The 21,981-nt window shown below is 36.4% G+C and overlaps 1 long non-coding RNA gene across 2 annotated transcripts in view; it reads left to right on the top strand.

Moving 5' to 3' along the window:
• Nucleotides 1–21,763, top strand: part of LOC139590843 (uncharacterized) — a 93,587-nt gene extending 71,824 nt beyond the window's left edge. The window contains exons 4-8 of one of the 2 annotated variants that reach the window (XR_011679451.1): nt 16,003–16,111; nt 16,197–16,258; nt 16,642–16,751; nt 19,454–19,594; nt 21,397–21,763. This is a non-coding gene — a long non-coding RNA (uncharacterized lncRNA). The remainder of the gene's footprint in view (nt 1–16,002; nt 16,112–16,196; nt 16,259–16,641; nt 16,752–19,453; nt 19,595–21,396) is intronic. The other variant, XR_011679452.1, reaches the window with a different exon arrangement.
• Nucleotides 21,764–21,981: the final 218 nt, after the last annotated feature.

Genomic DNA, 21,981 nt, shown 5'->3' with positions numbered 1-21,981 from the left:
TAATATGATAAAAATAGATATTGCATTTCTTAAGGAACTCCTGGGAGTGTGCCACAATCCAGGTCAACTTCTAGGTAGAATGAAGATATGCAACAGCTTACAAAAAGAAGTGTGGAGAAAGGACTAACATAAATGACATGGTGTAATGGTTATTGCATAGTTTCCTATGTGCTGCTAATCTATAATTTTATTTAATTTAATTTCATTCACTTATAAAGATCACAAAGCCAGGAAAAATGTCTAGGAATAAGGGACCTTCCAGTACTTCTGCTATTTTGTCGCTGATTTTTCCATGCTTTTCTTCCCCCTATGTCACCACTATTGATTACAGTGTACTGCATTGATTAGGATCAGAGTGAATCTTAAAAAAAAGATTAAAAAAAGAGTTTACTTAATTTTTTGATGTATTTTCAAAATCACTCAATTGAGCACAGAAACCTTCTGAAGGGTTGATTGATGGGACTGGATTTGATTTAAACTCAATGCTCATGGATGAGTGACAAGAATGGCTTCCCATGTTTTTTACAATGGTTTTCTGGAAGCGCTGGAAAGTCATGATTAGTAACCATAAAACTAGCTTCGACTGATGAACTGCAAAATGAACCTGTTCTATAATCCTTTCTTTGCATCTCCTTATTCAGTTTGCTTTTAAATCAGTGTGCAGAAAGTCAGTGTATAATAACAAACTGCCAAATCAGCAGCGGACTGATAAAATGAGAAAAAGCCAGCAGGTAAGGCAAAGAGATGTGTGCTTCAGGGGGATTCTTTAAAGCTGCAATTACATTTGTGCAAAGTTGCTTACCAGGAGAAGCCTTTTAGTGCACCTCTGTTCTTCCTTCCTGGCAATCACCAGCTGGCTCACAGCTGGGGGATGCGCCGCGGTGCAAAGGGTTCTGAGCGACGTTGGATGAAAACGTGTGCCAGCCTCATCGTAAGAGCTTATGTCAACTAACAGCCTCTCTGCTCTTTTAACAGAAGTGTCTGTTCTGTGCCTCCTGTCTGGGAGCCGACAAGCAGCTCCTGATTGCCAGGCATCTGTTGCTGGCATGAATGGACAGTGAAAACCCACTATCTAGCTCTGGTTTTAGTGATGGTTGGCTCCTGCATTTATGGAGAGCAGCCCTGCTTCCAATAAAAAATGGTTTAGAAAAATTTACTATCTCAGATCTCTTCTTAGGATGGGCTGGCTGCTTTGAAAGGGAAATCTCTCCAAGAGTGATATGACTCTCACAGTGGCTGTGAGGACTTGACTGCAAGATTTATGCTTAAATATATAGACTGCAAATCGAGGCTAGGCTTGCAATACAGAAAAAGTACAAGGGAAATATATTTTCCCTTCTGAAAAACCAGTCAAGCAGAGATGCTCGGGGTGGGGCTGTGGCTCAATGAAGAGGAAGCCAGCGAAAGTAGGGGATGCTTGGCAGTATCTGCCACATTTGCTCACCCTGTCCTGTGCATGTTGAGTTGGGGCCAGAAACAAAGACTACTGTGTGCTCAGCAGACCAGTGGACCAAAGGTTTTTTATTGCAGAAACAAGCTCTAAGGCATGCTGATCATGGCAACATCTACATAAAAGTTACTTTTTGCATATGTAGACACTTTTGGGCAAACTTTTGTCCAGTTTCTAATAGGGTGGCAAGCAATAAGGCAAAAACAAGGCTGCTGAAGATCCATATAACTGTGAGAGTAACCTATCATTCTTGCCAATAGGATAACTTCAGAAATCAATGAAACCTCTTTGGCTGCCTTTGCTGCACATCCAGCAAGGCCAGCAAGTTCTCATCTCCACTGCCTACTTTGAAGTGGCTAAAGTACTGAGTTGCTTAGTGCCAGCTGGATCTGCCATTGAATGTCCACAGTCTCTGACTACCTCAGTCAGGACTGTAAATAAACCTTTGCATGGAAGAGTTGACCTGAAATCCTCTACTGCTGCTGTGTGAGGACACACCAATTCATATAAGTGAATCATTGTTCAAAAGCAGTCCATATTCTTCTGTCCTATTCCTACATTCTCCTACAAAAATGTGTGTGTGTGTATTTATTAATTTGTCATAAACTGAGCAATGGTAAGGTTTAAGAGGATGAAGGAAAAAAGAAATAAAATCATTTACATTTTAAATTACTATCTGAGGAATTTCCAAAGTTATGACAAATGGTTTCCAAACAAATACTTAGGGGAATGAGTATTACATTTCATAAAGCAATTGCATTACATGCCATAGTTCATGTCCAAGAGGGGACATTGCAAATGCATCTCAAGGAAGATTGGAATTAGTTATTAATGGAAGTACTATTATTTATTATTAGCAATTATGCTTGATGCTAAGGTGAGTAAAGTTCATGTCACAAATGGAGCTACATCTCCTGGAGCAAGACAGACTGCTGCTATTTTTTTCTGTTTGATGATCAGTGATAAACAGAACCCACCAAATTATCAGAGGGAAAGCTGAGGCACTAAATGTTCTGGAGGAAGCAGAGAGCAGAGTTTTGTCGCACTGAGAAATACTCAACTCCAACCTGCTTAGGAGACTTAGGCCCCCCAGCAAATTTAAATGAGGGTGATCGTACCAGCATCATTGACTTTCAGTTGAACTTGATCTTCATGATACATAGCATTTCTATTTCCATAAATTCAGTTATTAGGTAACTCACACTGTGGGATAAAAGTGTAATATAATATTGTGCTATGAAATGCAAATTTCTGGACTTGTGGTATCTTCATCCTCAAAGGAAAATCAATCTCAAGAATGTTTCACCAGTAGGAGTCATATAGCAGTGCAGGAATTCTGGAACAGGATGAAATTATTGATTAAAAAAATTAATATTAAAGCACAATAATTACACTTCTGTGGCCTTGTAAACAAAAACCCCTTATTGCCTGTGTAGTCTTCTATAAAAAAAGAAATAAATAAATGAAAATCCACATGCTGGCAAGCTGAATGAGCTATTACCAGAAGATGGCAGTGATGTCTTTTTGCAGCTGTAGTCACCATGCCATTTACAAGAATAACCTAATTGCTGTACTGTTATATCATAGTAAAAAAGGGACGTTGCTACAGTCAAAACAATTACCTCCTGGTATCTTTATCAGTATATCTAATGTAGTACAATTTCTTAGTAATTTTTTGTTCAGTTTTCTTTTATGTTTACACTACGGTTGTTTTGGAAATCAGCCAAGATCTAACAGCATATATAATATTTTAGTTGTAGCATTATCAACAATTTGACACACCTTAAGTTCAATTATTATTAGAAGAATCTCATTGGAGGCCATTTTCCTATCACTCACTAGAGCTATGAAACCCGTATTTCCTTCAGCTTTTTGCTAATTTAAAGGTTCTTTGAAATAATAGCAGAAAATGCAGCAAGGGAAAATTTATTATAAGCAAGAAAAATTATTTTATTGCATCCACATCATAGCTTTCTGTGTAAGTTCCAAGATGCTAGACCACAGTGTGTTACATTTGAGGGGAATTCCCTAATCTCAGCAGAATTATGCTGCACTTGCAAAATGCCTTTAATTTCATGTAGCAATGAGAGCCTCACAGTCATTCTCTATCCTGGATGATGCAAGGAGCTATATAAAGAGAAAATCAGGGTTTCTGCTTTTAATTTCATAGGTCACAGAATTATACCATCCCAAACCAGACAAATGAGTGATTTGTGGAAGATATGTGATGCCTTTTGCCATAAAGCCTGTCACCCCTACACACTTCATTGTCTCATCAAAAATGAGTGTGTCTGCTACTGCCAGTGCTGCCATGATCCAAAAGCCATTCAGATCAGAGGTGCTGCTGCTTATCAACAATTCAGCAATAATAAAACCATCTGCCCATTTAATTTTTTTTAGAAAAATAAAGGCTTTTAATTTTAATTGTACCATGAGCCTAAACACTGTTATTGGCAATAATACTGCCTGAAATGCTTTTTTCTTTTCCAGTTACAGATTCCCTAAGCTCCTTATTGCTATGTAAATGTGAAAAACTCAAACCTTAGCAATGGATTGGAACCACTGATTCTCCTAAAGTCCCCTAAGCAAACTGAACACTGAGCTGCCATGTCAAGCCTGTTAAGTCATTTGAAGGAATTTGGGAAGTCAGCACACTGGGGTAATTTCCTGGCAATTCATCTATAATGTCTACTGCCTGTTCCAATTTTTGACACATAGATATATTATACTCAACTGTGACCAGCCTGCATAAACTGTAAACTCTCTTGAAAATAGAGAATGTGAAGAAGTAGGCTTTCTTAGTACTTTTAGAAAGGTAGATAAATCATATCAAACTTGAAATAACAGATGACCAGCTTTTGAATGGCTGAATACCTGTGTATATTTTTATCCAAGAATGGAATGTAAAATATGTTAACAATGTAATTGGATTAATATTTAAAATTATTTCAGAGTGCTTGCCAAACACCTAAGTACCTGAAGCAATCTTCTACACATGACTCAGTTTCATGTTTCCCTAAAACAAACTTTACCCATTTATTTATAGAAAATTCCTTAAGTTCTTTCTAAAGTGTGTTTGATTTTACTTGAATTTGCAGATCACTTGTGGAAGTCCCATTCCTGGAAGTCTTCAAGGCCACATTGGATGGGGTTTTGAACAATGAGGTCTAGTGGAAGATGTTCTTCCCTGGCTAAGGCATGGAACAAGATGATCTTCTAGGCCCCTTCCAATCCAAACTAATCTTTGAATCTGTGATTCTATGAATTTAGCAGGGAACTGGTGCATATTTTAAATTATGTCACTTTCTGGAAAAGATAGATATGTCCAATAGATGTGTTGGTGGGGTTTTATAATGAAAGAGAATAGAAAGGTTTTAATAGATCAAGGGCATTTAATGCAGAGATGTAGGTCAGCTGAAATTTAAAGTTCATGAAGTACTCTGAAGGCTTTTGAATATATCCCAGTAGGAAATCTGTGAGTAAGACTTCAGGTCCTACTTGCCATGTGGAAATACTTTCTTTCTTATCATGGTGTAATGCTGAACTCCAGAACCCTTATATCTTTTTCCTTTCATTATTGTCTGAAGATGTGGAGTTCTGTTGGGCTCTTCATCCCCAAATGAAAGGCATAACTCATGCCCATGGAAATGGATAAATATAAGTTTTGATACACTAGATTGTGAATTTAAGAAAAATCTTGGTGGATATTTTGTTTTTAAAGGTGAACTGAATAGTTCAGTGGATGAAAGAAAGCTGTTTTAGAAAGCTAAATATGTCCACTGTATTTGAAAAGAGAAGCATTTCCTTTACAAATGGATTTCAGTCTTCCTCAGCCTATTGAAACTAATATTTTTACCATAACTAGGGTTTTTTCAGATCCCACTTCCAGATCTTTTTTTTCCATCATAGTACAATGAGTGAAACCACACAGATTGCCATCACACAGCCCAAAGTCTGGTGATGAAATCTAAAGTACTCTTTCCTTTTTATGCTCTCACTACTTTAATTTTCCAATCATGTACGCATTTTAAAGTTTCTGAATAGAAAAGATATTTTCTAGATTTTGAGGGTTTTTTTGATGGAAAAAAAAGAAAAAAGTCAATATTCTACAGAAAACAAATATTTATTTGTATCTCTTCTCCACTGAGATAACTAGAACACCTCATTCTGGATAATTCTGTAATTTCTTTTCTTTTTTATAAGCCCATATTCATACTAACCTCCTTGCAACTGTCAGTAAGTGATGTAACTTAAAAGAAATATTTTGGCTGTTATGTATAAGCTAAGATCAGATCAAAATACTTTCTGGTTAGGATTATTTATACCAATTTCTACTGTGACTTTGTCTATTAAAACAATCAAATGAAAAGTTCATTCTCTAATGACTGAAGAATTGGATTGCGCAGTAAATAAAAAATTGGCAGAGCAGAACATCTGAGCTGCAGGCTATAAAGGCAAAATAAAAATAGAAAAAGTCTCTGATAAAAAGAAAAGGAGTGACTGAAGGATCATTTCTACATTTTGGAGACCTCTTGAAAAAGGGTGACCCTGGTAACTGGGCAGACAAAGAACACATTATTAGTGAGCATTAACTTCAGGACTGCAGCCAAGGGACAGATATTAGAAAATGAATAAAGCACTAAAAATCTCTTTCTACATCAAAACTGTGGAAATATAATGGAAAATTAATTAAGAGGCCCTGTAGAATCATGTGCTACGATCTTGTCAATTCACAAGCTAAGAAATGTTGTATGAGGTCAACATTTGGATGCAAACCCTTGTTAGGAACAACCAGATCAACAAAGTCCAAGCTTCTTAGACTAAAGGCCAAACACATCATTCAATAGTATCAAAGGGCTGACATCCTCTTTTTGGACAGAGTCCATTATATTTTCTTTAGGTGGCTTAAACACAGAGCAGAGAGTTGAAAGCCTAAGTGAAGTTTTCTGGTGGAAATCCATGTGCACTGCAGGAAAAGAATTACTTCTTATAGTAAGAAAAGGGCTAAAGAAAGAATAAAAGTCAAAAGCTGAAAATGATAAATTCTCGATGGTGACTGAACATTTCAAAAATCGACTGCAGGGCCTCAAAAGGTGGGACAAGCTTTTCATGAGACTGGTTTGGATTAAAAAGTATGTTAAAAACATACATAATTATAAAATCTGGATTTTGAAAGAAATAATTACACAGGATAGAACTATGATGACTTGTGTTTGGTTAGAATTTCTCACACTTAAATTAACCTCTAAAATCTTTGGACTTGTTTTCTATGATTTCTATGATCATCAATTACCAATGGGACTAGAAAGAAATGCTTCTAGAGGGAAAATCTGTTAGCATTTTTAGACACTGTCTGTGGACCTACCTTCCAGATGTTCCTGTTTCTCCACAGTGTTTTGAAGAAGCTTAAGATGTTTTGATGATTAATGTGGAAATGTTACCCATCCTCATTATCCCTACTCTCACTCTCTGAAAATATGCATGATGACCTCACATAGCTCTGAGTTCAATAGAGAAGATATAGGTGGTTTACAATCCAAACTCTGCTAAGACTCATGGAAATGTATTTACTGAGGTGATTTTGTCAGTTTGGTACAGCACATCACTTTGGAAAAGAGCATGAGTGAGGCTGTGCAAATGTATCTATTAAAATAGGAACCTGGAAGGGACTTTAGAATAGCAAAAATTAATCATGTTTTTCTTATTCATCTTTTAATACATCCAGAAAGTCAGATTCCATGTGCAAAATACCTCAAATGTCTCTTTCTAAAGCAGTCATTGCTCTGTCATTATAACCTTCATTTGGGAGGAATCTTTTGTGTGGAAGCTTTCACTATCACAGTAGTGATAGAAATGTTGCAGTCACTATAATGATTTGAAAGAGCAAGTATTGTAACATTTCATTCAGCTTCCTAAAAGGCATTACTTCTTTCTGCAAACCTTGTTTTAGTTATACCTTTTGACTTGGAAAACACTGACCATGGCATGGAGAATAATAGTAAAGGCAGGGTATTTTTGACTGAGTCCACTGCTTAGTTTAATGAGGAAGACTGTCATTGTCTGAATTGTTACAAATCACTTTGACAGTTAATGAAAAAATGGAGGAAAAATTCACTTGGTGCCTCTTCAGTTCCCTCTCTGATGCTTTTTAACCAGAGTTACAATAGTATCCCGTTTCCCTGACCTGTATAAGGAATGTGGGCTCAGTTACTTTTTCGTTTTAAAAGTCAGAGATTCCAGCTGGTAGCAGCAGCTTTTCTTTCTGCCCTTTGAAGTAGAGATAACAGATGATATTAGATTTACAAAAAGCCCAGCAACATTTATTAAATTTTAGAAGCCTTCCTTCTAAACACACAATATCCTTTAAAAACTTGATCTAAGGGGGATTATGAAAGATAGAGTGCAGTAAGAGAAGAGAGACTGCTGCCTGGTGTAGTTCAGAAGCAATAGAGAACACACTACAGAGTATTTTCTTCAAGTGATTTTCATTTGCTGCTTTGTTAGTCATTTTTAGGTACAGTGTTCAGTTTGAAACTGAGAACAAGGCTAATCTAAGATATATGCATCTGCTAGAATTGATCTACCAACTTGTGGTTTTCTCTAACTTGGCAAACCAGCTCTATACAGAGAAACTTTTCCTTTTCTGAAAGAGATGATAGGGAACACACAGACAATCACTTTGATGGGCTTGAAGGACAGTCTCTTCTGAACAGGCAGGCCAACACATCCTTACAGAGGAAATTCAATGGTAATATTTCTTTTCTAATTTATACACATAATTGAGATTTAACAAATCTTTTCACACCACTTTTCAAAAGGATAGAGGTACAAAAAATAAAAAACATTTGCATTGATGATATACAGTAGGAATAATGCTCAGGTGAGTACTATTCCTCTAGTGAGATTAAGGTCTAGCAATGATTAGCAACACAGACCTCTACTAATGTATTCTGTCAGTTTATATTATGATAATAGTAAAATAATTGGAGTTTGAATCATCAGATCCTACTCCATATAGGGAGAACATACAAACAGGCACAGTATCTACTGAGACCTAAGACACTGAAGGTCAAAGAAGATTTTCTGCTATTCAGTTCCAGCTCCTCAGGGAACCTTTTGCCTTTGCAGCAGAAAGATTAAGAAGCTGAAGCCAAAGTTCTGTGAGGTCAAGGAAGATGTGGGATGGGCATTCAGTCTCAGCTCTTCTCATGCAGAAGAAACACACAAAAATGTGTGGGCAGGAAATGGAAAAAATTGCTCCTCTCATTCAATCACCTAAATACCTATAAATATGTGGTTGAATGTTCCATTTTATTTGATCTTTAAATATCTGAGTTGTGATTTATTTCAATTTATACCCAAGATTTATCAGACCCAAGGATGACTTGTCCATAATTAAATTTTTTGAAGAATAATATGTGATGTGATAAGTCCAGCTTCCAACCTTCAAAAAATCAGGGTGAAACTTTTGATAAAGGAGAGAATGTGATCAAAGGTCTCTCCAAAATCAAACAATTGATACATGAAGTGATGCAAAATATCTGTTCTACTTGAAAGGTTTGTTTTTGAGTTTTTCTGGGGTTTTTTGTGTTTTTTTTTTATTTTTTGGGTTTTTTTTAGGGAGGTATTGAGTTGGTGTGGGCTCCTTTGTTTTTTTTTGTTTTTTTTTTTTGTTAGAAAGAGTATTTTTAAAATCTTGCAGTCAGGTGTACCTTAATGGAAACAGAACATTTCATTATATAAACTGCATTCAGCCTAAAAAAAACAACAAAAAAAAGGCAACAAAATGAAATATGCACACACTTCTATTAAGAGCATTTACTAAGACAGCAGTTGCAAGTTAATTGACTGATGTAAAATTCCTGGTGAATACAACTTTCAAAACTCTCCAGTTTCAGATGAACCAGATGTCTGGTGCATGTGTGGAATTCCCTACGTGACCTGTTTATAAAATACTTGACACCAACAAAGCCATAGGAAAATATGTGAGAACATTCATTATACTTGTGAGTCGTATACTGCATATGTTCATCTTTAGGGAAATAGCTGGAAATTTAATGTAACTCATGTCTTTTGTTCATGTCTGTTTTCCAGTCAGTAAAGTGAGAGTATCTATAACTTTTCTGTGTAAAGTTCTCTAGTTGCTAGAGAACAACTCTCTATAGTTGCTATTGGGCAACTACAGGTGTAGTTTCTGGCCAGCCATTGGAGTAAGGGGGAACATTTTTTTCCATGGAAATACATCCTCATCTTCTAATTCAGCCTCATTTGAATAGAAATTTGAATGGTACATTAAGTTCTTGGTTGAGCAGTGGAATATCTGCCAATATGTCATGTCAAAAGATCGAATTCAGCACAGCGGAAAGGGTGGTGAGCAATACACAGCAGCCCAGTCACAGCATGCTAAAGTTTGATGTACACGGGACTACTCCGAACTCAGGTTTCCTTTTGCTAATATTTTTTGAGATCAGCAGTGACATGAGCTTTGTGCTCTGCAGTCTACAACTAATGTCAGGTTTTCAGGGAGTCACCTGCACGGACAGTTGCTGCATTTATGGCAGCTTTAGATGTCTGAATGACTGACCGCTGGTAACAAATCTGTTTTATGCTTTTCACCAGCTGTGCTTCACCCATTGGTCACAGATCAGCATGGGCAATTAGACATGGAGCTGCAAGACTCATTGATTCATTTTCTCACAACTCCCATTTGTACTCTCTTCCTGCTTTGAAAGTAAACTTTAATGTAGTTTATAGGAAATCTGGCATTTTTTGCATAATTTCCTCAAATTTCAATACCTCCAAAGGACTGTAACATTCCTGAACATTAATAACTGCTAGTATTGCACTGCATGACAGCTTTATTTAGCATTAAAGTTATTTGAACTTTAAAGTTTCTAAACCTGAGTTTCCAAAAACAAATCAAGTGCAAAGTATGAATCTACGTGAAATTTTCTTGGATGTCCTACTTTTTTTGGTACAGTCAACACAGCTGTTCAATTCCTACACTCTAGAATTACACAAAGACTTTTTCCAAAGCAGGTGTCCATTTTGTCTTGTAACTAAACAAACCCTAAAAATAGAATGCAAGCAGAACAAAAAGCTTGGCATTTTCCTTTTTAAATCTTTTCTGCAGAAAGTTGGGATCGGGTTCCTTTTCACTATGCTGCATACCTGCTTCTAGCAGCCATGATCTGTGATCCTAAAAATAACAGCACGCAGCAGGAATAGTGACCCACATCATCACCCTACAGTGATAACAGTAGTTACATATTATATCTATCCACAATTTTTTTATTTCTGGAAAATTGTATTTAACTTTAGAAATGCATAGCCACTGAAATTATCAATCTGAGAGCTGGGGAGTTTGCTTGCAGGAAACGATGGACAGCTGAACTACAGCACATTTTACTACAACCAGTACAATTTTTCTGGGTGAATTGTTTTAATAATTCACCAGATCACATATGCCATCAAGATGTGTTTCATGTACTGACCTGTCAAGTGAAAGCTACAGCTAATTCATCATGACCTGTTATCTAAATTAGATATTCTTCAGGTTTTGTAACTGCTTTGATTGTCAAAGTTTTACTTAAAACTGCAGCTTTCAGTTAGGAAATTATGTGGCAAATGAATAATAGAAATTGAAAGATTGAAACATTATTTTTCAAAGAATTCTGAATTTTCTAGGTTTTTGAGCACAAGAAGGGTATTTTTCTTCAGTAAAATGTCCCTTTTCCTCCCAGCTTTGTTCATTTGCTTCCTTATCCTTATAACCCTTTTCCTTATGCACATGAAGCATTGCTGTAGTAGGCTACACATATGGGCTTGCCTCCTACTGCATCAGCCTCTTCTGTCTGGCCTACTCCCTCACAAAACTATTTCTGCAGAAAATGACACTCAGTGTATCACACTGCAGATCCTTGGTTTCCTCAGTCTCATACCCTGTGCCTTCTTTCTGTCAGCTAATATTCCAGCTTCCAACCACAAATACCGAAATACAAAATATCAACCCTGGCTTTATAGAAACCCTTCTACAAAGAGACACAAATGTGGAATAATTTAATCAGTGTTAGGAACCATGCTCATGAATATATTTTTTCCCCATTCAACCACCTCTTCCAGCAATGTCTGAATAAGATTAAGAAAATAACATATGTAAGTTGCTTACCAAAAAGCATTTTATATCTGTCATTTTATGTAATATAAACATAAGCGGAGCATTGGAGAGAATTTCCTGAGGTGCAGATTGACACTGAAACAGTTTCCATGTGAAAATTGAATAGGAAGCCTTAAGAGACTTAAAGCTAAACAAGATAAAATAAAAGACTGTAGGGGAAAACATTGCAGTGATAGAGAGTGAGAATATGTTTAATAGGTCTTTTTCCATCTCTCACCTCTGTGCTTTCATGATTATTTTTTTCTGCCTGAAAATTTTGAAAAGGCTTTTTTTGATAAACAGAATTATTCTGTTCTCTAAAGCTATACGATTTTAGATGATAACTAACTCAAGAGCTTTGAGTTAATGCACTTGAGGTAACCCTTCAGTGATGATAGAACAAAATGGAGCAGCAATTAAATATATTTTAAGGATAATCACAAAAAAATGTGATTTTAATTTAAAATACATTGATGCTATTCTGCCAAAGCCATCTTAACTCTGAAGAACACTAAACATAATCTATTAAGCTCATTTAATAGCAATAACAGAATTAAATCAACTGCTACAACTGTGTGTTCACCCTTCTGTTCAAACCTGGGGAGATGAAAATTTTGTTCTGTATTTGGACAACTCCTGATACAATTGAGTTTTATTCCATCACTCAGTGTTATGACTACAAATCCATAGGAAATAACAGTCTAACCTACCTTGCTGATGGCAGATTTAGCAAAGCCAAGGGATGTTTAACAACATTTGGTTTCTATAAAAAGAAAATAGATGTCTATCTGCAAGTGTAGGGATACTACACATGAAACATTGCCCTTAAGAAGAGACAGAACTGTCATTTATTTATTTATGGATAAGAAATCACAAGACAATTCATTAATCATGAATTAATGAAATTATTGATAAGTTTCAGGACTTTTTCATTCTAAGAGAGTCTTGTCACACCACATAAAGTTAAAAGCAGGGCAACAATCAGTACTGCAGAACAATAACTATACTAAAAAGTTCTGTTTTTTTTCTTTATCTTCATCTCTATTCAAAAAATGCACTGATTTAAATATGCTGATATAAATGTAGTGAAATCCGTACAAACTTGGCAGTTGAATCTTTTTCCAAATTAAAATCACGAAGTTATATGAAAGTTATTTAGGCAAAGGTGTAACTGCTTCATGTATCTACTGTACAATTAGTTTCACTTCTCTAGGATTGACAGGGTTTGAAATACAACCTGTAAGAGCCATCATCTCCATTTAAGAAGAGGCACTGTTTTCTGAGGTCAGAAAGACTGGATATATTCAATGAGCTTTAACTAACCAGGAAGAAAAAAAGGTTAAAGTGAAATGATTTGAACTGTACTTCTGATGTGTAAAAGAGAATTAATTATTCTGCAAAGAGTAGAGGAGCAAAAAAAAAAAAAAAAAGGGGTGAGAAATGAAGAAAATGATTGAAGGTAAACAGTAAAAAGAGCCAAGAGGGGCATCTTTGCCAGCACAAGGACAATGAGAAAGGCCTTTGAAATTTAAGAAGGCTGAAGAAGTATTAGAGAAAATGGGTTTAGTAATACGCTGGGGGAAAGAAATTAATTACAACTCCAAAAGACTTGTGTTAATGACTTTTTCTGTTAACTTGTCTATACCAGGAGAATAATTTAGAAACAAATGAGGAGAATTTGATAAACTATTAAATTATATTTTTAATTACTGAATTTAGATTTACTCTAGGATGTTCTCAGGATAAATTAGTGTGAGGTCTTGACTACAGTGAAATTGCACTGGTATCTGTCAGCTGACAGCTTGGTGACTTGTACACAGTTTTCCAAATATCCTAACCTTAATAAATACTAACCTTAATAAATACTTCTCATTGCTTAATACCTCTGTGATTTCCTTGTCAAGTTACAGGATCTGACTTTTTCTGTAGTTCTGTAAGGACAGATGACTACAGCTGTTCTTACAGAAGTTCTGATTTGTTTTCTCACTTCTGTACCTTGATTGGGTAATTCTTTTACTGATCTGAACTGAATTAACCTATCCATCTAAGAATTTTATACAACTTGGATAATTAAATGGATGAGGATACATTAAAAGTGAAAGCCCTACAGAGAACATGATCTTTGATTTTTTGTTTCATCTTTGATGGGTCGAAAACTTCAGGAGAATGCAGTTTGAGGTGCATTTTTTCCTTCCCTTTTATTAGTTTAGACCAATACTTGCTGTTAGTTCATGACATGCAGAGCTTGCTATAATGCATGCAGTAGCCTTCTGCCTAAAAACGAAAACACTGTAGATGATTGTTGTCCATCACATTCAGAATTATAATTACAAGTCAAGACAAATTGTAAAAGCTGCATATCTTTGTCCTGGTGTACACACCAAGTCATCAACTGAGTCCACACAGTGATGTACATGAAAGGAAAGAGAAATGAACATTTAAGTCATGTAGTGGTCTATGAGGTGTGAGGAACCTCATGCCAGCCTTTCCAACTTCCCCAGCAAACCCTTTATCTGTACATCTTGGATTTTAGAACATCTAGTTCTTTGAAATATGGAGAGAACATACATCTTGGCACTGAAATTTTAGATGCCTCAGTGGACCATTCATATATTTTTTACCAAAGTTTCCAATATTAGATGAATAAGTCTAAAAAGGTAGTTATGATCAGTGGAAAACAATGGGGTATTTTTCCACATTGACTCTGACACATCCAAATTTTTCTGAGATAAATGTTATCTGATACAGTTATCTGAGATAGAGCTGGTGTGTCAATCTCAAAGGCCTATTTCTTTTCAATGATCATTCAGAGGTCCAAGGCTGACTAATGCAGATTTTGAAATATACCATTTAGAAATCAAATATTAAAGATGAATTCTATGGCACAAGATTAGTCTTGAAAGGCTTCTTCACAAATGTAAATTTAAGCTGCACCTGCTCACCTGCACAGAGCATTTGACCGAGGTCAATCAATCTGTGTTTTTGCATGGATTATGACTCTCCTTTCAGCAACTGGTGGGGAAATGGGATTCTTAATAGAAGTAGAATCCAGTAAGTAATGCTCAGTTAGTGTCAACTAAGTATCATTTAACAGTCTCTCAAAAGGAGATTTTAAGTAAGTGGTGCAGTTATTACTAAACAAAATGTGTTGAATATAACTGCAATCCCTCAATGGCAGAATAGCTGTAAAACAGGGCCATCAAGAATGTTATAAAAAGTTAAATATCTTTCCTTTCCACCCTGATGTAATGCTGTCTGAACTGAAGCAATGGAACTGTGACAGTAATTGCACAATATGTTACTGTATTAATGGTACCCTGAATAATGGTGATTACATTTTTTAAAGTCTTTAAAATAGCATATTTTCCTGATAATCTCTGATAATAGTTTTGCTTTGCCATCTGTCTAGCTAACTCCTGATTCTTTGTTAAAGGCAAGGAATGTAAGCAGATGCAGATGGCATCAGAATCCAGGATATCTACAAAGATTTGCATGAGCAGAACAAGCAGCACACGGATAAGGTTACCACGGAGTGGATTTGCATACCAAATAGAAAAACAAAATAGGAAAAAACAGGAGGCTGCACTGGGTATCTGGTATATGCCGTGATCACACCAGGCTATAGTGTTTCATGTGCTATTAGGGCATGTATATTACATCAAATATTAAATGCTTGTAGAAACAACAGAAGGTACTGAAAGATACCTTTGTTTCCTGGAGCTCTTTAGACGCCCTAAGGGGTTAGAAGAACACTGGAAATCTGTTACACAGTTAACACTATCAGAAAACAAAGTCAAGGCATTGTTCTACTAAGAAATTCATTATATTTACAGGATTTTACCCAATAGGACTCCAAGCTTTTACAGCTTTATGAAAATTAATGTTGCTACATGAATGGAAACTGTAATAATCTAATAAATAACAATTAATTAAATAAATAATTCATTCTATTTGATTAGTTCCATTACATAGCTACATGCAATCTAAGAACACTATTTCATGCTAATACTTTCTGACTATTTTTCTCATTTAAATTTGAAAATATATTGGATCTTTTGATATTCCTTAGAATTATAGACTTCTATGGCAATGCCACAGAAGACCAAACTTCCATTCTCCTGAGAAAGAAGAAATTATTTCTGTCCCAGAATGAAACAAAAAAAGCCAAATAAAAAACCTCCACATCAATAAACTGATTGTGCTAGAAAGGAAAACCATATTTTATTTACAAAACAACCATGATGCAGCATTTCTCTCTAAGCTGATTGTCTGCTATGATGCATTGAAATGTATTATTTTATAAATAGTAGATTAATTGTCCATACTAGTCCTACTCAAGAGAAAATTAGGAACTTTTAAGAGATCTAGGTTCTGACCAGATATTTCTCTTTTCCAGAATACTTTCTGGCTGGAGCTGCCTGTGCTGTTCAATGACAAGGAGAAAAATACCACTAGGAGGCATTGTCTTAAACCACTGACATCCCTTGAGACTTCTGTTGCTAAAGGTTTTAATTTTCCTTCTACCACTGGTATTGTACTAAAGAACTTGCTCACCAAGGGGTATTTATATTGTCCTTTTTACTTTCATAGGACAAATGCTGGACAGCATTTTCTGTTTCTTACTTAGGTCTTCCACTGAAGTGGCAGGATCTGTAAGTATTTGTAGCCCATTGGATTTCTGTGCATCTGTCACTATCATCCAAAATTTGGCCTAATTGCCTAGAAAAGGTTCTAAGGAGATGTTTTTTGCCTAATACACAAGATTTTCACTTAATAACATCTCATTCCCACAAACTGGTTCCAAAGAACTGAAGCTTTCACTTTTTAACCTTTTTACATTTTTTTTCCCTTTCATTTTATTGTACTGGTACACTCAAGTCCAGTGCTGCATCCATCCCCCAAGAATTGTCTCTCCATGTTTAATAGTCATGAAACAGTTAAAATCTTGTCATAGTTTAGGTATGATACCCCAATTTATTGTTCCTGCTGAAACACCTCAGACTACTCACTGCTCACTCACTTCCCTTTGTTGCAGGGTGAAGAGGAGAATTGGAGGAACAAAAAAAGCAAAGGACAGGGGTTGAAATAAGAACAATTTACCAGAAGCAGCCACGAGATAAGAAAACAGTGATGATACCAGTGCTGGTAAGAGTGTGCCTAAGGCAGGGGAATGATTCACAGGTGATTGCTCACCCTGCAGAACATGCACTACCTGATCACATCTCCCAGGAAACTGGAAAGAACACCCCCCATAGCCCCTGGACATGGTGTGAGGTGACATTAATAACCCCAAGGTCCTGGCTGTGCCCCTCCTGGCACTGCAAAAATTGGCCCTGTCCTGGCCAGAATCAGACCAGGTATCTCCCCCATGACTGAGTTACTGGTGGCACTACTGTCCCAACAACCAGAATTCTACCACCTGGGTTGAGGCAATTCAACCAATTTCATGTGAATATCCTTCTGTTTATCCCTTCTCAACTGCTTTTCAACCTTCTTTTCCTGTACAGTGATCTATGCTAGCATTTGAATCATTCTCATCTTTTAGCTGAACAGAGATGCATGGTTCTATTTGCTGTGTTTTCACCAGAGCCCTTTCATATCTTCATGATGATGTTGTGGTACAGCTTGCAAAGCAGCTATTTTCATCACAGTTCATAAGAAATATGCAAACCAGCTATTCACAGTAGAGACATTTTTTCCTTGTTTGCTGATCCAAAGCTTTCTGTATGGGTCTAAATAAACACCTTTTACTCTGACAAAAGAAATTTTGGCATAGACCTCCTAATGTGTTTTAGACATCCTGGTGTTGGCTAAATTACGTCTTAAAGCATACCTTTATTTCCCAATAGTATTCTTTCCCTACCATTTCTTTCCCAATAAAAATATCAATAAATTAATTACTAAACATGGCATTCAAAGGTTAAGCCTTTTAGTTTAGTTGTCTTTCACTTGAATGCAATTTGATCTGATTGTATTTAAATGAAAGGGACATTTCTATCAATTTCATTTGATACAGTTCCACTAGTTCAAGAGAAGTGCTTTTTGACATCTGGTGATAATTTTGGCCCTTGGACAAAAATAGATCCAAGACAAATAATGGATATAAAGGTGAAAAGAGTGTCAGTCAAAGTTGATTATCTTGCTTTACATTTCACTGTGCATGGTAAATTGTAGTACTATTTCCTCTTGCCTCTTGTGAAAATTTGTAAGGATCTTCCCCATCACTAAAATTACAACTGTGGTTTACACTCTGTTCTGGTGGAAATTGCAGCTTCAGGAACACTGGGTAACGTATGAAGAATGGAAAATGTGTATTTTTTTGAGTTGAAAATAGATTTTGGTCACTTGAATATTGTGCAGAAGGTACTTGAAAATTATTTTTACTTTCCTTTTTAAAACCAATGTGTTATTATATGTTCAGCTTAGACTTCTGAGAGGAGGAGCTCTGTGTATTCACCTTTGTGCTATCATCCCACAGGAGGCAGCCTTTATAAGCACAGATGTTATAACTGCCCCATTCCCAAGGAATGGGAATTCTCTAGGTCTTTTTCCAATTGTCTGTTCACACAAAAAAGGCTCCATTTTTAGCTTTGCCACGATCCCCTGCCCTATGGAAAGAGGATGTGGCTGGATGTAACAGGATTACTGTCTGTTTGCTCTGCACTTAAATTGCATTATTCCCATGCTCTGGGGCTTCCAGTGGGCTCCAATGGCTGAGGAGGGAGGAAGCCTCCTGGCAACTCCAAATTTTGTGGCTTTTGTGCCTTCCTGTAGGGCAGAGATGTGCCATGACACAAAGGGACATGAGGTAAGATGTGAAGAGATAACAAGGAAAATTTCAATTTCTCAAAACATAGGTAGCATATTTTCATATTCAAAATTTAACTGAGCATAAGACTAGGTCATGTTGAAGGGAACTGAGGTTGTTTCTTTGGTTGGTTGGGTCCTCCACAGGAACATAAGTGATCCTAAAAGTTTTCTCTGGACCCATTTCCACTTTTCCCTACCCAACTTTGTTGACCCTGGGAGCTACCTTCTTTTTCCTTCCCGCTCTGTTTCCATGGGAAATCATATTTCTTCTTTTTGATCTTTCATTAAAGGTTTGATATTTTTTAAATGGATAATGAAAAGGATGTTATATGGGAAAAGGTACTGCAGAAACAGTTTGGATTCCCTGAACTTAGACATCAAGCACAGTATTTTCTGTGATTTCAAGGGCATTAATATATAAGTTCCTCATGGTCTTGCCCAGTTCTACCTTCCTACTGTACAAGACTCCTGAATTCACTGTGAAACAAGAAAAATTTCAGAACAAAAGACTGAATTTGACAGAGTACTAACAGGAATATAAGGAAGGGGAAGTAAAAGAAGATGTTGCAGTCTTATCTTTAAATGAGTAAGGTTTATTGAACTTCTAAAGCCTTCTCATAGCTCTTTTGCTAAAACAAAGAAGACTTAAAACCAATGTAATAATTAAGTGGAATTTCTGCTTCTCTATAGCCATTGAGGCAATTCTTCATTCAAGTATCAAAATGGCATCAAAAGTACAAGCAGAGAAAGGACCAATGACAGCCAGAGGTAAATTTTGTATTGCACTGTTGGCAGACATAGGTAATTTATCTCCTGGGCTAGAATTGTATTTGGACAAAAAACTGATACACTTTCTAGTCTGTGGCCCACTCCTTCCATTGACTACAGCATCACCTAGTAAAATAAATTATTTCATTTTCAGAATGATTTTCATTTTCTTGTCACATTTAATTTTAGGTTACCTGAGGAAAAGAAATAAATGCATGAAATACAAGAAGAATAGTACAACTTCACACAATTTTTGTTTTTTCTTACAGACTGAGTTGTTCCATTACATACTGAAATACTCTAGAACTTGCTGCCTGATCAAGGAAACAATGAAAATAAGATTTTGTAGTAACACAATTGAGTTTTGCCGTTTCATCTTTAGTCGTTTACCTGTTGTGGTCATATTCAAGGTAAGTGGTTTAATTGAGATAGCATATCAAGGAAAAAAATTATATCCATGCTTCTCAGAAAGAGGTAGACAAATCTGTACAATCTGCAAAGCATCATCATTCTGCAGATATGTTTAGCTAAGCATAAGAAATTTAAAAAGTCCATATGTATGCATTGCCATCCCATTCCTCAGCACAGATGTTTTCAGAGAAAGAATACAGAATGACTTAACTGGGAATTCAGCTAACCCCTTGACTCTCATCCAAAGTCTTTAGCAGGTGACTTGCTAGGCCTACAGTGGTTTAAATTTCCTTCCACTTAATCTTTTTCCCTAGTAGGTTGCAGCTGTAGATATGTGACGGAAGAGTTATATTTGAGTGGGATATCAGATTGTATCACCTCCAATACTCCAGCTAAAGAAACGAAATCAAGTCTGTGCTGGCTTTTTACTGTGCATCTACCACCTTTTTTTCTTAATACTGCATGGAAAACTATGCATTTAAAAAAGTAAATACTGTACAGACTTTCTCTGCAATCCCCTGCTGTGAGCTCTGCAAGAATAATTTTGTGTTTGAAGGATTAAGATCTCAACAATTCTAGGGCAGTGACAACAACTGAATTACATCTTCTGAAGTTTAGTATTCTGTCATATTAGATATTTAGTCAGATCTGAAGCTATCTGAACACTAAACCCTAACTGGCTACTCATACAGAATTTTTTCAGACATACATGATTTACATAAATTCCTTTCTTTTCTCCAAGGGAGCTGGTGTTAGCTGACTATCTAGGAATGCTTGGGAAAGCATGTCTGGTCTTCACAATGGAATACAGGGAATGGGAGCACATTTTGGACATATTAGTGATGTCTTGAGAGTCTACCTAGAACAGAAGCTAGACAGAGTTAAAGGTATAAAGTAGGTATTTATTAAAAGGCCTTCAAAGGATACACCTTGGGCAGCACAAGGGCCTGGCCAGGGTTACATCCAAGATGAAGGATGGGTCACAAGTTTTCACACTTTTATAAGCTACGTATTGGTAGTTTATATTTACATATTGGGGTTACTGTCCAATTACAACTCCACTTATGCAGTCCCATCCTCCCAGATTGCTCTCCTCAATTCACTGCTGTTTACACTTTTTGGGCCTGAAGCTTCAATGGTGCCCTTGGTTCTTGGGCTGGAAAAGGATTGTTTTGTCTAACTAAACTGTGAGGAGAACTTGCTAACACTTTAAATGAAGTTCAGAGTTAAATACCAAAGCAGTACAGAATCTGGAAAATGTGAAAGCTAAAACTTAAGTCATCAGTATGTAACACAAAGCATTTATGATTGGACTTCATAATAGAGTAAAATCTAAGAAGCAGAATGCAAATTTCCAAATGAAGTGGAAATACTGTGGCTTAGGGTGCCACAGCTTTCTTCTGCTCTCAGTGCTTTTTCAGGAGTCAGCTAAATTTTAACAATTAAAATTTCCAAGTGCCATAGCGCAGACTGAAATCTCTAAAGAGGTTCATGCTCTGGCTCTGATTCCCATGCTCTCTTCTGTCCCTCTCTCGGGGGATGGCAGACATTGATCTGGTTGGGAAAGGACCCTGCCAGGCCAGTCTCTTACTGCCTTTCTTGATCACAGCAGTGTAATAACTCTCTTCCATCTCTGAGTTTTCAGATGCCCTACCTGGCCTTCTGGGTCTTCTTGCCCAAGTGAACCAGAACTAAGGTTAAATAGAAAAAATAATTAGTGCTTGAAACTACATTTAGAAAATCCTTTTGATGGTATTTCAATATTTTCAATTCCTTTACATATTCTTTTTTTTTTTTTCAGCAAGAATAGTGAGAAAAGAAACAAGACTGAAAAAAGAAATTACTTCTCTGCTCTGGAACTCTAGCTCTGATCTGTGATTTTAAGGACAAGGAAATAAAGCAATGCTCTCTGCAACTTGCACCTAATTACAACAGTGTGTTCAAGTGGGAGGAAATAGAATGTGTGCTGGCTTTGTGCACAGAGCCTGGCATGCAGCAATATAAAAGAGTGGGAGCTCTGTGATGTACTGTTTATCTCAGCAGCACAAGCAAATCCCAGTCATTTTCCAATAGCTGTGTTGTCAAAAAAGGGGTGTAAATGGAATTGCTGAAGCAAACATTCAGCCAACTGGACTTGTGTGGGTAGACACAGGTTGTTTTAGCTGGTTGTGATTTCTGTTACTCATTTGAAGTGGCACAGAAGAGATGAAGCAAATAATAAAGCTTGACTTTAAATTGGATCTTTTAAAATATGTCTCAGTGATTTGGTGGGAAATTATATTTAAAAACATTATAGCCCTTCTCTGGAACGAAACTGAACAGGAAAAGAACTTCCAAAAGTCTCAGAAACCTTCACCTATGTGGATTAAAAATGAAGGGAAAGTTA

Source organism: Agelaius tricolor, unplaced genomic scaffold (assembly GCF_023055355.1).
Source record: "Agelaius tricolor isolate 1412-34295 unplaced genomic scaffold, bAgeTri1.0.p SCAF_6, whole genome shotgun sequence".
In the NCBI taxonomy this organism is placed as follows: domain Eukaryota; kingdom Metazoa; phylum Chordata; class Aves; order Passeriformes; family Icteridae; genus Agelaius; species Agelaius tricolor.
Note: the sequence above shows the minus strand (reverse complement) of the source record. Positions and strands in the feature narration are given on the sequence as shown.